The sequence below is a fragment of the Saccopteryx leptura genome, chromosome 1, assembly GCF_036850995.1.
Source record: "Saccopteryx leptura isolate mSacLep1 chromosome 1, mSacLep1_pri_phased_curated, whole genome shotgun sequence".
Taxonomy (NCBI): Eukaryota; Metazoa; Chordata; class Mammalia; order Chiroptera; family Emballonuridae; genus Saccopteryx; species Saccopteryx leptura.
The window spans coordinates 126,308,504-126,321,807 of NC_089503.1; the positions used below are offsets into that span (position 1 = coordinate 126,308,504).

The following is a 13,304-nucleotide window of genomic DNA, read 5'->3' on the forward strand; positions in this document are numbered from 1 at the left end:
GAGTCCCTCTGTCTAGGCTCAGGGGAATGTAGCCAGGGGTCATTCCACTTAGGGCTCAGGAACTGAGACATAACTTAGGTGAAGATGTTATCTTCAGCCTGCCAGAGGTCCGGACACTGTGATCACTAGTCAGGTCCAGGCTACTGTCTTCTGCCTCAGGGGTTGCTGATTATCTGGGAGAAATGCTAGGTCTCTAAGATATACGTAGAAGAGAGATGATTTTTAAAACTAGGATTTAAAACTAAATTTAATCAAAGTCATATGGACCCTCAGTTTTAGGAGAAAAGGGCACGAAATATCACAGTTGTTGCTCTTTTATGAAGCCTTTCTCGGAATCCCACTAAATTACATCTTGTCAGTCACAGCTAAATTCCATGGAAGTGGGGTGGTTTTTTTTGTTTTGTTTTGTTTGGCTGATCAGATTGCAACTTAAATAAAATCAGGTCTGTTGGCCCTGGCTGGTTGGCTCAGTGGTAGAGCGTCGGCCTGGCGTGCAGAAGTCCCGGGTTCGATTCCCGGCCAGGGCACACAGGAGAAGCGCCCATCTGCTTCTCCACCCCTCCCCCCTCTCCTTCCTCTCTGTTTCTCTCTTCCCCTCCGGCAGCCAAGGCTCCATTGGAGCAAAGATGGCCCGGGCGCTGGGGATGGCTCCTTGGCCTCTGCCCCAGGTGCTAGAGTGGCTCTGGTCGCAGCAGTGACGCCCCGGAGGGGCAGAGCATCACCCCCTGGTGGGCAGAGCATCGCCCCTGGTGGGCGTGCCAGATGGATCCCAGTCGGGCGCATGCGGGAGTCTGTCTGACTGTCTCTCCCCATTTCCAGCTTCAGAAAAATACAAAAAAAAAAAAAAAATCAGGTCTGTTATTAAGGGTGATGGGGGTTGGGTGTTGTTTGGGGACGATCAATGCAGTATAGTGTTATAGACTGGGGCACAGGGGGACCTGCAGACCAGTTAGGAGGTGTTGGTGTTCTGGGCGAAAGCTTGATATTCTGAATTAAGGTTACAGGATGGGAGTGGAAAGGAGGGTCTGAAATGAGAGTTGACAGAAGGGTGATGGGATCCTTGACAGCTCATCTTCCCACTTCTTTGCTTCAGGAGACTGCCTACTGGCCAATTTCACTTAGTAGATATCCTTTTCATTCAGGAGTTAATTTCCCTAGGTAATGATGGAATAAACTAAGGCAGAGTAATTTGTATTTCTAAATCTATGTAGGATGAACATTGTTTTTGAAAATTTATTTACAAATGTACATAATTTCCCCCAAAATCTCTATTTTCAAAGACAGAAGAATATAGAGGACATTGATTAAGGAGCATCAACCATATCTATTTTAAAAGTACAGCCATTCTTCACTTATAAACAGAAAATAACACTCAGGAAGCCATCTGCGTTTCCTCTAGGTATTTCAAAAATCTTTTAAACCCAGCATTTTCATTCTCCCTACACCATAGTTATAAAAAAGGCAACTTGAGGTGTTTTGAGCACAACAATTTTATTTTAAGGAAATTGGGTTTCTAGAAAAATATATCTAGGAATTTAACTATAAAGACAAGGCAAATACATCCGGAGGAGCTTCTCACCTGTGGAGATCTAGAGAGCTCAAAGGTGAGCAAGCTCACCTGGGTTGGTTGAGGGCCAGGTGGCTCTGTGTCAATCTCTATGGAACAACTGGCAGGGGCAAAACATGCCCCTTTCAGACCTGGGCCGTTCCTGACAGGGTGGGTGTGGTTGGGACACAGATTCTAGAGGAGAGAGCATGATGGAGTGAGTGTCCAGTGTACGGACGGGCAGAGGCTGGTGAACAGGTGCCCTTGTGGTTGCCTTGGTCCTTCAGTTTAAGGTCCAGAACGCCAAACTCTGTCCCATGCCCAATTATGCCCGTTCTCAAATGAGCCATAACTATTTTCTATTTTGTTTCAGGTCCTGGCTGTTGTTTTTGAATAAAACTGGTTTGCTTACCTCTGCCATGGGAGTGGGCGCTACACTAGAGGGGGCATGAGCATTTCTAGGGGTAGAAGAAACCTCAACAACCCTGGTGAAGCCCCCTGAGGTCTCCCCACTTGGTGATTCTTCTCCTGTCAAGATTTTGGGGAGTATCACATCATGATCTATTGCCATATCATAGGTCTCTCAAATACTTAAAACAGTATATGAACAAAAATCAGTACTAGGCAATCTTAGTGAGGCATAAAACTGTGTATTGTTTTAGCAATGTTTGGCTATTTTATGAAAAAAACTCATGGGGCTGATCAGAGAATCTAGTAGTTTTTTTCAATTCTCAAATGCTATGGATCTAAAAGAAGGAAAGCAGGAGTAAAAAGGGAACACTTGTGGATAACGATTGTAATGTGTCCTCTGGCTCATTTGTAGGAAAAACCAGTTCAAATGGAATGTCCATAGGCCACGACTTCTGACTGAGGTTTTTCATGACACTAATACAACCTCGTGTGTTGTAGAAGTCACAGGTATCGAGGTTTCCCTTAAAGGTCGCTCCTGACCACAGCAGCGGCTGCATCTCCAGGTGACATTCTTTCTCTTCAGCCCCCTCCCTGCTGCTCCCCTCTATGGTGGCAGTGTAGCGGATGTAGCTGAAATTCAAGCACAAGGGAGGAAAATAAAGACAAGACAAAACCGGTTAATTACTTCAGAGGCATAAGAGATCCCTCATATCACCACAGAAATTGAGGTGAATCAGGAAATGGATGGCATTTTTCAGGTCACATGAATCAGCGCCCCAAAATTCATCATTTTCACCTAATGTTTAGTTGATTTTCTCATTCATTTTTACATTGTGTGCACGCATGACCTAAAACAGTTTGGGGAGAGCTGTGATTTTATTTTAAAAAGAAAACTAAACAGTTCTGTTTTGAAATTAATCACCTCCAGTTCTACAATGTGAAGAGAAGCTTAATGTAGGAAGTTCTTCAGTGAGCAAAACTTAAAAAACAAACAAACAAAAAAAGCCCCAGAAATTTCATTTGGAACAAGGGAACACCTGTGGATTTTTAAAAATAATTTCATTGCAGACAGCCTACTTCTGGGCTGGACCCTGGGTATTTATTTACGTCATCTTCTTTCTCTTTCAGTGCTTACAAAGGACACACCTGCTGGGAGGTTTAAGTTCCAGGTGAACAGATGGTACTCAGGGAAGTGAAGGAACTTTCCCTAGGTCACAAGGTGAAATCACCGCAGTGTAGGGCCATTTCATTTTAAGGACGTACTCTAATTATTTGGTTTCTTGTCTATCTTTATTATTAATTTGTTTGTAACTCATTATCACTAAACATACATATTTTAACAATGCTTGGGTGTATCCTGTAAACTGCCTTGTGAAATTGACCTTCCTCTGCCATGTGAACATAAAGTTACATACTTTATTGAGTTACATGTTATCAGCACTCCTGGGTTATAGTGTAGATAAGTATTTTCCCCCCACTGCTTAGCTTTCTCTAAATGGCAAGATTGACAGGCAAGGACAAAGATTAACTACACATCTGGACACTAATTTCTGTCTCCCTTTGCCCTGAGGCTGGGGCACCAAAGGTATCCATGTACCCAAGGGCTGTAAGGTTAAGAGTAAAGTAATGTTCTCCCTCCCCTCTCCCTCCCCCTCCCCCTCCAGGAGCAGATCAGTCAGACTAGACCTTTGCTGTCTCCTCCTCCCATGGTGCCTCCTCTTCCCAGGGCGTTCCTAAGCCTCTGTGCCACGTAGGCAAGAGAATCGGAATGCCAGGAATGGCGCTAGTGCCTCTCATGCCAAACACAGAACTGAGAAGTGTAAAACTGTTCAGTAAGGTCTCAGGAGCCAGGCAGCCAACTAGCACCTGCCTGAGTGCTCCCACCACAACCCAGGGGAGAAAGCTTCTCAAAGAGGTGCCCAGCTACTGACATTTCCTCCCGGATGACTTAAAGGAAATCCGAGTGAGGCCTTGAGTACACAGGCAGCTCCGCACCAGTGTGAGAAAGAGACAGGGGATTTGGGGCTGGGCTGGGCTTCCATGGAAACCCTCAGAATTGCTTTCACTTAATTCTTTCATTAAAATATATTTCTACAAAGCATACACAAATCAATGTCAATTTGTATTTCTATTGTCCTTTTCTTGGATATGACTGGGTTCTTTGTTGCAGAGATGAGCTCCATGGCACAGTTATGGGCACACTGGTCCAGTATGGGGCATCCCAACAACCCACTCAGGTTCTGTAGGGATATGTGAATGTAGACCATAGACCACAGAGACATGCTATGTCACTAGCTAACAGGACAGCAGTGAGGTCGGTCATGAGTTTCCTTATGCAAGGGGAACTTTAAAACTACTCTCTGAGCCCAGATGGAGAAAAAGAGGGTTGAGAGAGACTGTCCCTACCCTCATCCAGAAGGAAGGGGTCACTTCCCGCTCTTCTGAGTTCTGAACAGATGCTTTGCAACAAAGTATCAAATTCTAGGAGTCTTGAATGGTACTTTACTTTCCAGTTATGAATCTTTGCACCTGAGTACTTGCTCGATAGAGCGGAAAGAGTCTTCAAAAGTGCAACAAGTAACATTTGGCCCCTTAGTCCATTCGGGAGCTCCAATTTTAACGCTCAGCGTACCAGTTGGGGAACCCCTGACCTAACTCCCTGTCTTGTTCCTGCCGGTCCCTGATTGAACACCGCTGAAATCGACCTGAACTAGAAGGGAGGTTCACTCCCAAATCGCTCCACCAAGAACCCGCAACGACTCTCTCAGTCTTTATATAGAGTTTCCAGCTCAGAACCCGCAAGAGGATGGTACACAAAAAGGAAAAGGTTACAACCTCGCAAGTCCGAGAGGACCGGCAGCGCCTGCCCACCCCCACCTCACGGCCGCAATCAGCCGGGGGACACTCACGTACCTGGAGCAGAGGCCGCCGGCAGAGTGGACGCGCCACGTCTAGGTCTCAACCCACACCGCCTCCCAGCCCTTTATACTGAGCTACCCCTGCCCCCGCCCCACCAAAGTAGCCACGTCCGAGCGGCGGGACAGGGGCGGGGAGCCACCCAAGTTCTGCGTGGTGCGAGAGGGAGCCCGCGGAAGTCCAGGTTTGGACGCGCTCACCCCAGGGAGGCTAGAGTGGGGCTCCAGGGGTGCAGGGGTGCCCGAGGCTCAGATAGGGGTTCGGTCCTGGGAAGGGGCGGTGTCGGGGGAGGGGCCCTGGGAGGTCAGGCGTCCGGTGGAGCGCTCGGGTTTCACCCGGGCTGGGCGGGGGAGGAGGAGGCGTGGCGGCAGGGGCGTGGCGGGGGCGGGGCGAGGCGGCTCGGCGCTCCTAGCTCGCGCGGCTGTACTCGATCCGGGAAGGCGGCGCTGGCGGCGGCAGTTCTCGCTGCGCTCGCTCCTGTGCGCTGCCCTCCTACCGCGGGTGGGCTCCGCAGCCCCGGACCGGCCACGGCCCCTACCGGGCAACGGCCCTCAATCTCCATTTCCCCTCCGCGGGGGTATCCCGGTCCGTGTGCCCCATCCTGGGGGCTCCCCTGCGGAGCTAGTTCGGACACCCAACTTTGCCTCCTTGCCCGTCTCCACTGGGAACGAACCTACTCACCCCCCGGCCGGCCGCGCGCCCAGGGACGGTGTGCCTGCCTCTGAAGCCGGTGCCCCCCAGCCCGCATTGTATTAATTGGGGGCGGCTCTGGGGAAGTAGCAAGGGTCGGCAGAGGCTGCTGCCTCGACTTCTCACACCGGGCACTGAAGAAGATCCTCAGACCTCGCCCGGGATCCAGGCGCAGGGTGACTGGCACTAGGAGCGCGCATCGCACCTGGTGAGCAAATTCCCTCACCCCATCCCTGTGTGGCCTTGGCTGCAGCCCCCGCGGTGTCGCGTTCCTGGCTGGGACCCGGGGGCGGCAGTGGTCAGCGGGTGGGTCATGTTGATCTTGGGCAGGGTAGATCTGCAGGCCTGAGCGGTAAACAGCGGGTGGTGGCGCGTACAGGATTAGGAGGACTACCATCAATGAGGGGGTTCCCACTGTTGAGCTAGTGAAGCGACTGGAAGTTTGTGTCCCTGCCTTTGCCGAGGCCTGAGCGTGCAGAGGTAAGAATCGGAAGTGACCCCATGGGCGATTGGTCGGTGGGCGAGACAGGACCCCCTACTCAGCACCTCGGGAAGGTGTGCAGTGGAGATCTGTGCCCGCATACCCGGCGTGCGTCCAGGCTCGGAGAGCCGGGAGCGAAGGTCAGGGCTCCCAGTGGCTGGGGCTTCGCGGTCCCATAGCTGCCGCCTCGGAGCACCCCCCCCCCCCCCAGCTGGGGCAGCTTTTTCTGTTCTAGTTACGGTGGTTTTGCGGCGCACGGTAGGCAGTGGGACTTGGGCTCAACTCCTCCAAGCGCTTTGGTTAATTAGGGAGATTGAGGCTGGGGGCCACCCTGGACGCCGCGGCCGGGGATGTAGGGGCCTTGGGAACCGCCGGCCCGATGGGCTGCTGGCAGGCGAACCTTCTTCCGCGGGCATTTTCCCGCCGCTCCACGGTTTTCGCATCCTCTGGCTTAGGGTTTCGGGGCTGGAGGCAGATCCGGGCCCGGAGGGAACTGGTCCTCCCAAGATGTGCGCGGAATCCACCGCCGAGGAGTGATGTTTTCCTGATCGCTGTCCACGGCGCCGGGTGCGGGGCCTAACACAGTCAGATCTGGATTCCCGGGGCTTTGGCGGGAAACGCGTCCACCTCCTTGGCCTTTCCTCGCTTTGTACCTGGATGCGGCTGGCCAGAGTTGGGATTTAACTTTCCTGCGCCTGCGGCGTCCCGGGGATCCCCGGAAGGGGGCGCTGAGAGCGAGCGCTGCAAGAGCGAGAGAGGATGCTGAGAGCCGTGACTAGGTCCTGGGTGAGTGGGCGGGGGTCCCAGTCAGCAAACAGCAGGGCCAGGCATATCTTGCAATAATTTCATAGGGGTGGAGGGTGGCGGCAGCTGATCTGTTGACCAGAGGGAGCTGTTAATTTTGCTAGAAGAAAGGATAGGAAAGATGGTTGCCAAACTCAAGTCCTTTAAATAGAAAGGTTTCTTCCAGAGATAAACATATCACTGAAAACTCTTCCTGTCTGTGCATCTGTCTTCTTCCCCGTGATGATTGTCTTTACTCAGAAAAAAATCGAAATAGAGTGAGGGTTATCTGAGTTATGTTTAATACTGACTTAAAGTTCTGTTCCTCAGGAGAACATTAGTTAAAATGCCAGGAGTTACAAATGATTGTTGCAGCTCGTTTTTAAGGAAAACAATCATATGTCACCGTTAGCTTTTCCAGAAGAGCTCTGTCATCATGACCAAGTTTGGGAACAGCAGACATTTATTTATAGTTAGTTTCTTCAAAGGAGGCTCAGAAAGACAAAAACAGACTTTACTAGAGAAGATTTTTAACATTTAATTAGCATTGCTAAATCAATTGTTAATTAATGCATGTTTCATCATTGAGGAGAGGGTCAAGTTTATCATGCACTATTTTGAGTGACCAGATCACAATTTAAATTCAAGCAGATAATACCGTAAGTGGTGTATCATTTAAATAACTTTTCTGGTCTCTGCCTGCGTTTACCCCAGAGAAAACATGGATTTTCTTTTACCCCCAAAGATTATTATCCATGTTTATTTTTAATGAAAAAGCACCCCACAGTATAACTGTTTGGATCACTTGAAACACAGATTTCATTTTACTTGAGTTTCTCTCTTGTAAAAACTTTGCCACAAAATAGCAACTCCTCCTGGGTGTTGCACAGTCACACTTATGGAACTGAGGGGGGGATGAACTAGTACCTGCTTTCCCATGCTTTTAGCCTTCATACTTAACAGGGAGAGGATGAATGATGCTAATCATTTTATGACTTCTACGAATTGTACTAACTTATTTGATAGTTTTAATGGCAAACAGCTGCAAGATCCCTGATGCGAGCAAAGACTTTGGTCTGCTGGGTGGTCAAGCTTGTCTCTGTCCAAAAGACTGAGATGTTCAGAATTTGGTAATAATAAGCCTGTGTTCTTCACTGCCCTTTCCTTTTAAAATTACTCCTTTACCGTGCCTGGATAAAATGAAACATAGGAACGTATGTGCAGTGTTGACGGGACCCTAATGACTATGTGCACATTCATGTAAACTTTGGCTTAAGTTTTAGAGAGTTCATGTACCTTCTGAAGCCCCATCCATTGGCTCTGCAGTAAGAAATCTTGCTTCACAATCACTTTAGACTCTTGGTCAGGGACAAATGTTAAAACCAACAAACTTTTCTCTCTGTTGGCTGCTAATATGCTAATTGCTCAAAATAAGAAATACCAGCTCCTTGAGACTATGTCAAATGCTTCTGGTAGGTATTAGAACTGAATCATTGTATAATTTTTCAGTAAGTTGGTAACTATTTTTAATGATACCAAATGCTTTTCTTTTGATTATGAAGTCATTGAAATTGAGGCTTTGCTTCTGATACACATAATTGTCCAGCCAAAGGTATAAAGGTATTTCATCACATAGACAAGTTCTCGTGAACTCTTGAGTTAACTAAGATTAGAAACTAATCCTAAGAAGAGGCTTGTATTACAATGCAGTTTACAGAATGGATGAAATCAATTAGTTGATAGTATGTCCCAGTCAAGGAAACCATTTCTGTAGTAGCATGTGTACAGTGTAGGAGAAATGTGGTCCCATATTCTGCAGTAACTCCTCCATATTCTCGATTCTATAATTATACCAAATTTGTGTTTAAAAATTGCTTGTGAAATTGTTGCTATAGTTACTCAGATGAAGTGCATAGGGTATAATTATAACACAAAGGTGACAAATTTTTATGGTTAGTGTTAAATAATTTCTAAGTGTAAATTATGGTGTCAATAAATTTAGTGTAAAGTGTATACGTGGGGCCTTGTACATTTCCACCCACCTGCATTTTTTTTTTTACCAATTTAGATAGAGAAAATGACCCGTTTTCTTGAGACTAAAGATGAGTATGTATATGTGTTTTAAGTTGTTTATACTATCTCTGTATTCTTGTTGTCAACACAGACATTTTCACATATTTTCCCAGCAACTTTTAAAAATTGAGATGCTGAAGTTTTGTTGACAATTGCTGGTTTTTATCACTCTGCCTAGTGCCTTGTAGAAATGATCTGCCATAGATAGGGGCCAATCCGCTGTCTCTAATTCCTGCACAAGATGGTAGAACCCTAAGGATAAATTCAACTGGTGAGGAGTAGCTCATTGGTAGGCAGGTTGAAGAAGCAACTTTTGCTTGATAAATACATCACTTATTTTTTGGATGTATTTGTCAGGTCTTGGTGATATGATATATAAAATCAATTTCTAACAGCAAGAAAAAGAGAAAAGAAGTACACTAGAATATACATAAACTTCACTTTTTTTTTTAAGTGAGAGGAGGGGAGATAGGCTACTGCGTGTACCCTGACTGGTATCCACCTGGCAACCCCTGACTGGGGCTAACATTCAGATCAACATAGCTACCCTCAGTGCCTGGCCCCTACACTTGAACCAGTTGAGGCACTAGCTGTGAGAGGAGAAGAGAAAAAAGGGGGAGAGGGAGAGAAAGGGAAGCAGATGGTCGCTTCTCATGTTTGCCTTCACCAGGGATCAAACCCAGGACGTCTGCACACCAGGCTGACACTCTATCCACTGAGCCATCCAGTCAGGGATAAACTTCACTTTCAATGAGCCTACCCAAAACAAATGAAAATGATGCAAGAAAAGGTAGCATATAAAAAATGATTTATTATAATGTACTAGTATTGACACACTTACTCTTTGCCATCTGAAGATTCTAGAACTAAGGAAACCTGGCTCTGAATTTCACAGAGTATTTCAGGCAACTTCAAAGACAAATTATATTTCATCCGGGGCATGGCATTTAAAACGGGATTAACCCAACAGTGGGCTCACGCAAACAACATCTTCTCAAAGGAGTTGCTGCTCTCTTTTTTTCATCCCTTCTTTTTTTGTCCAAGAGTGGTTGTTTGATGAGTGCAAAGATGAGCACACTGTATTTTCCTTTACTAAGTTTTAAAATATACTGGCATATACTGGCAGTACTATGCCAGTATATTTGAAAAAAATTATTTTATTCATTGAAATAATTTGAAAAAAATTATTTCATTCATTGTTTTTTTAAAGATTTCAGTTTTCATTTTAGAGAGAGGAGGGAAAGAGAAGTGAGGGGAGGATTGGGAAGCATCAACTCATGGTTGCTTCCCACATGTGCCTTGACCGTGCAAGCCCAGGGTTTCAAACTGGGGACCTCAGCATTCCAGGATGACGCTTTATCTGCTGCGCTACCACAGGTCAGGCCAATTATTTCATTCTTTATTCTTTTTCACTTCATATACTAAAATTGGTTTCCTGATGAAATTGGAAAACACTGTGTTTTAAAAGAATACATTTTTTAGAGGGCAAATTTCTTTTATTTCTGGAAGGCCATGAACCCTCTACTCTTCTATCTTCTCATCTTTCATTTACTATTGTCATTGTATCTCTGGGGAATTGGCCAGCCTAGAGTTCATGTAGAAGAATGTGGAAGTATACACTGGAACAATTTTATTTTATGTTGCATTTTTATGTACATTTGAGAGTAGATCGCATTACTGTAACAGATAATTCAATTACAGATATGTATGATAAGTAACCAGAAGAGTGATGCTATCAGAAACCAACTCTACTGGAGAAATAATACTGTAGTTGCTGAGATGTGAAATTAAATAAGTTCTAGGCAAGTGACAATCAGGATTGAGCAAGGACAAATTGTTCACAGGAAATAGAGCCTCTTTTCAATCACTTTAAACTCACCTAACAGTTGGCAATGATGTATGATTTGCCTATGCAAAGAAGAGCAGAGCTGAGAAAAAGTCATAAGGAAAATTCTCCTGAGGAGTTTCCCGTGAGTTGCCTGTGAACTCAGCAAGTGGCTAGGGCTTGGCTACAACTCCCCGGAAGAGATGTGTTCCTCCTAAACGGGGTCCAGATACAATTTTATGAATTGATGACTTTTCTGTAAAAAGAAACTGGAGATGTGACACATTTTGCAGAGGGCTTCTCAAGCTGTTCCCAGGTAGCCAGCAAGGGTTCCCATGCTGCCAGGACCACTCAGCATGCCATGGACAGAGAACACATCGGAGGCCAGGAACGTGTGTGGTTGGGCATCCTGCAACCAAATGGATTTTAGGATCACAGCTAGCTTCTGTGATTTCTTTTACAGGACCGAGATTTAGATCTGCCATAAAACTTTACCGATTGTGAAGCTGAGAACATTGTTTGTGACTGGTGACATAAAGCAAAAAGAATTGCTGTGGACATTAAACTTCCTTTGTCCAGCAGAAATTGTAATGAAGCCATTGTTCATGCCGGCTGACATACAAGTATGAGCTAAAGAAGGATTTGCTGCTAGGACGTCTGTCTTGTAAATTATCGTGTTTTCTGGCTGTGGACTTGACTGTAAGAAAGTTAGTGCTAGAAAGCTGGGTAGAATAAATGCCAGGAGCACACGGTTTAATAGAGCTGGTTGCCTAATTGGGCAGGGCATCTGGAGAGGCCTCTACCTTGAATGAAACACTCACTAACCACGGAGAGGTCCCCAGGGGACAGGCCCACCTACTGTGCCGGAGTGGTGTCAGCAGTGGTGGACCAATTCCTGGCTAGCGTTGGGCAACTGGAGAGGACTCGTGTGGGCAGCAGCATTTGACAGTGGCATAACTGTCCCTGTGTGACTCGGGGAGTCAGACAGAGGCCCTGTGAGGGCCCTGCCCAGAGTTTGTGGGTGGAATATGTGGATGGATTTATTCGTAGATTGCCAGGTGTCAGTGGTGGGTCGGAATCCACGTGTGCATGGGTTCTGTGTGTGGGTCCTTACAGAAACAGGGCCTCAGGAAGATAAAAGGTATGTAGAGATGGGAAGCCTGGGAGGACTTTTCTACGAGAGTGGTTAGGGTATTGGGTTACCAGGGTAGGGCCTTGGGAGTGATGACACAGAATACATTACTGGAACTGAATTATAATGTGGAGATCAGGTTGAGGGAAAAGCAGGACAGAGGTCCCTGAGTTTGGATAGAGGACTGTCAGCCTGTGAGTGGGTTCACAGCATAAGTGCAGGATGATCCTTGGGCTGGAGACCTATCCTGGGGACTAAATTGGTTCAATGGGGAGAGAGGGCGGTGAGGCCACTGTGCCCCTGAGGCTGGGACCTGGGAAGAATCATGTGGGACCAGGGCTCCCTGATCTGACTTGGCTCAGCTGCTGTCCCTCCCTCCTGACTCCAGCCCTCCAGCCTTCTTCCCAGCCTTTGTGTGTTCTTGTCTTTCTGCTTGCGACGCTCTCCCTCCACTGTCCTTGACAGCTCACTGCTTCCAGATCTCACTGCTTGTCGAGCATCTCCCAACCACACTGTCTAAAACAGCATTCCCTCTTTCCTCTCTTCCTTCAGGCTTCTTTATTTCTCTTCACTGAATTTTTCACCACCTAGCACACTATTTCTTAAGGTCTTTCACCAATAAAGAATGTAGGAGACCGATGAGACTGTCATTTGTGTTTTGAGTACCTTGACAGTGCCTGGCACACATACTGCTCTCCATCCAGATGCGACGAGCCCCTGGATCAATAGATGCCTTCATGTGGTGTATAAACAGTGCAGACTGCCCTGTAGTATCCCAGATACGGGACTGCAGCCATAGACGCTAAACACTAATTATATTCTTTATATAGAGAAAGATGTTTCAAAAACTCCCAGAGTGATTTGTTAGCCTAGTCTTGAAATACAAATGCCTTTGTAAGCCAAGAACTATATACACTTCATATATCCTGATTCAGAGTTGTTTGCACAGTAAGTAAATGCTTGTTAAATGGATTGATGGTCTTGCTTGACTTAGAAATTAGCATAAAAACACTTTATGTGCATTAAAACATTTTATAAATATTGAAACCAAAGAATTGAAATTCAGAGATACACTCTTAGTTAAAACAGCACCTCTTTTCTCTCCTTCCCCCACACACAAAAATTCCAGGGTACGTATTGTATCTTTATCACATATTTTCACATATTATAGAGATTTTAGAAATTCTAGCGTACTTTAGAAATAGGGAAGGCTTTCTTATTTTATTTCTGAGATTAGGCCAATAAACCTTGTCACTTAGTTAAATTTATAAGTTTAATAAGCTGAAACAGATGAGCGGGTGAACACGATGTGGTTTAGCCATACAGTGTACTACAACGCAGCAATACAATGAGCTCTTGATCTATGCTGCAATATGTGTGAACTCCAGAATATCATGCTCAGTGAAAGAAGCCAGTCATGAAAGACCACACATGCTATGCTTCCATT

General features: G+C 46.2%; 1 protein-coding gene, 1 long non-coding RNA gene and 1 other non-coding gene across 4 annotated transcripts in view; 1 reads left to right on the forward strand and 2 right to left on the reverse strand.

The window, feature by feature from the left end:
* Positions 1–1,208: 1,208 nt before the first annotated feature.
* Positions 1,209–5,183, reverse strand: LOC136399435 (uncharacterized). The gene is made up of 2 exons (XR_010750157.1): positions 4,871–5,183; positions 1,209–2,587 (listed from the first exon to the last, which is right to left on the reverse strand). It is a non-coding gene; the product is annotated as an uncharacterized lncRNA (long non-coding RNA).
* LOC136389969 (small nucleolar RNA SNORD123) lies at positions 2,685–2,754 on the reverse strand. The gene has a single exon (XR_010748506.1). It is a non-coding gene; the product is annotated as a small nucleolar RNA SNORD123 (small nucleolar RNA).
* Positions 5,184–5,297: 114 nt separating the features above from the next.
* Positions 5,298–13,304, forward strand: part of SEMA5A (semaphorin 5A) — a 487,022-nt gene continuing 479,015 nt past the window's right edge. Inside the window, exon 1 of one of the 2 annotated variants that reach the window (XM_066374585.1) lies at positions 5,298–5,771. The gene's annotated coding sequence lies outside the window, so the exon portion shown is untranslated. Of the gene's footprint in view, positions 5,772–6,025; positions 6,044–13,304 lie in introns of those variants that run through there. The other variant, XM_066374594.1, reaches the window with a different exon arrangement.